Source organism: Phascolarctos cinereus, unplaced genomic scaffold, assembly GCF_003287225.1.
Source record: "Phascolarctos cinereus isolate Bilbo 61053 unplaced genomic scaffold, phaCin_HiC Scaffold_5;HRSCAF=322, whole genome shotgun sequence".
Classification (NCBI taxonomy): Eukaryota; Metazoa; Chordata; class Mammalia; order Diprotodontia; family Phascolarctidae; genus Phascolarctos; species Phascolarctos cinereus.
Window position 1 is genome coordinate 306,484,001 of NW_027555958.1, and position 2,979 is coordinate 306,486,979.

Genomic DNA, 2,979 nt, shown 5'->3' on the forward strand with positions numbered 1-2,979 from the left:
CTCACATCCAGTCAGCAGCCATGTCTTTCATTTCTACCTCCATAATATATTTCACATCCATCTCCTCTCCACTCACAGTTCAAGCTCTTATAACTTCCTGCTTAGACGATCTTATTTTTTGGTGAGGTGATTGGGGTTAAGTGGCTTGCCCAGAGTCACACAGCTAGGAAATATTATGTGTCTGAGGCCAGATTTGAACTCAGGTCCTCCTGACTCTAGGACCGATGCTCTATCAACTGTACCACCAGCTGTCCTTAGACTATTTTTTGAAATTAAAATTTATTTTTTTTTCAATTATCAAGGATTTATTTTTCTCTATCCCATTTCCCCCTCCTCTCACCAATGGAAAAAAAAGAAAGAAAAAAGAAAACAAAACTCTTGTGACAAATAAGCATAGTTAAGAGAAACAAATTCCCATATTGGTCATGGTCAAGAAAATGTGTCTCATTCTGCATATTAGCTTATCACTTCTCTGTCATAAGGTGGATAGCATTCTTCATTATCAGTCCTTTAAAATCATGACTGATCAGAGTTATTAAGTCTTTCAGAAGCACTAAATAACTACTAGAGCATTTTGACTGGGAGAGTAAGAGTGATATGGTCAGGTCTGGGTCATACTTTGATAGCTGTATGGAGGATGGATCAGAGAGAGGAAAGTCTAGATGAGAGGTAATGAAATCCTGAACTAAGGTGGTGGTTTCGTGAACAGTAAGAGAAGGTCAGCTAAGAGAGATAATATTGGAGGTAGAAATGGCAATGTTTGGCAATGTGGTATGAAGGAAAGAGTAGAGTTGAAGATAATCCTGAGGTTACAAAACTGGGAAACAAAAAAGATTGTTGTGCCCTTGGCAAAAAATAGGAAAGTTACAAAGAAGGATGGGTTGTCAGGGTAAAGATAATTAGTTCTATTTTGAACATGTTGAGTTTGAAATGTCTCTCTGCCTTTTGTTTTTCTTTTATCCCTAATGCTTAGCACAGTTCCTGGCATGTAGTAGGCACTTAGTAAATGCTAGTTAACTGGCTTTAGTATATTTATCTTGAAATTTCCAACAGGCTGTTGGTGATGTAGGTAACTCTGGAGTAAAATACCTATCTATCTATCTATACACATACATACACATATATCTATATTTATAGGAGTCATCTACATAGGGATGATATTTTAAACCATGGGAGCTGATGTGGTCACTAAGTAAGACTAGAATACGGAAGAGGGTCTGGGACAGATCCTAGAGGTACACCCACTTTTAAGGGTTGTGATATGGTCATGCTACTACAAAATAGAATGAGAAGGAACAGTTAGACTGCCAGAAGAAGAGCTAGGAGAGAATATCCAGTAGTGATCAATAGTGCCAAATTCTGCAGAGAAGTCCAGAAACATGAGGACTGAGAAAAGACCATTAGATTTGGCTACTAAAAGATTATTACTTTGGAGAAAGCAGTTTCAGTTGAGTAATATTGAAAGTAATATTGCAAAAGACTGAGAAATAAGAGGAAAAAAATAGAAGCAACAAGCATAGGTGGCTTTTTCTTTGGCTGAGAAAGGGAGAAGAGATATAGGACAATAAGATCTAGTTAAGGCTTTTTAAGGATAGTTATATTTGTAGGTAGCAGGGAAGGGACCAGCAAATAAGCAGTTATTGAAAATTGGAAAAGGACCTGGCCTCCATCTTCCTCCTGTCACTAGAGCTTATTTGCAGCTACTGATCAGAGTACACAAATCTTCTCTGCTCCAGGGCCCATCTAAACCCTCTCTATCCAAACTTTTTTCCCTTTTGAAAATGCTAAATATAATGTTATTACATCAATTTTTCTAGAACCAATAACCTGTCACACTTGGAATGGAGATTGTAGCCATATTGCCCTCAGCCTTAATAATCATGAAGTCTACCTCTGTAAGAACAGGAACTAATGAATGAAAGCCAATGACTTAAAGGAACACAATGGACACATCACAGGTATTGATCAACTGGATTCCCAAGAGCAATCAAATTGTATCTGGTGTTATACATTAGAGTGCTTATGTCTAGAGTCAGAAAGATGGCATCTGGAAATCAACACTGGTGATCCTGAGGATTAATCATTCAGCCACCTTTGTAAAGTGGTTTCCTCAGGAGAAAAATTTTGCTGTGGGTAGCAGAGTTCAACTGATTTCTGTGTGTGCTACTTTAAGTCTAAAAATGACTGATGGGTGAACAAACAAATAAAAAAGCCAATTCATTCTACTGTCCTTAGTTTAGACAGGCACCCCAACAATATTTTATTGGCTTCTGGATTTTGTGATGTCAAATACAGAGTATGTTCTGCCTATATTAAAGAAGTTGATGAAAAACCAGCCAGTACTCCATGGGGTACCAATATAACTTTTGGTCAATGGTACTGGAAGTGGTGGTTAGGTCCATGGGGTTAATTTCTCTGCCAATAGAAACTGCCTCTTATGGGTCAGCCATGGTAGTACTGTATCAGTTAATGATATCTCTAAAAGCATGAAGGTTTAATATATATATGTATATGTACATACATATTTCTATGTATATACATACATACATGTGTATACACACATATCTATATGAGTTCCTCCTACTTCTGAGTGTGTTATTTATCTCTGAGAATAATGTAGTGGCTTCTAGCCACGACTGTTACCCAATGCTATTTAATTATGATAATCATGGCTCCTTGACCTTTGTCCTAAATCATATATTCCAAAATAGAGCATACAATGCAACATGTCTGCTGCGGAAAGATTCTGCAACATGGACAAAAGGACCACAGTGGAGGATCGCAACACTGCTCCAGGCATGCTGCACACAAAATAGTATCACCCAAGTGTCTATTTATGAAGTAGATAAACAAGATTGATGTAGATTTTGCACTACTGGCATGGATGGAACAAAGATAATTTGGGATTTCAACATTTTAGAGTCTTTGATCCATGGAAAGCTAAATTTCCATTCTGTAGCATCATGGTCACTTGATTGA

At 37.5% G+C, this 2,979-nt stretch overlaps 1 pseudogene; it reads left to right on the forward strand.

Moving 5' to 3' along the window:
• The first annotated feature begins 750 nt into the window (after positions 1-750).
• LOC110198425 (actin-related protein 2/3 complex subunit 1A pseudogene) lies at positions 751-2,979 on the forward strand (annotated as a pseudogene).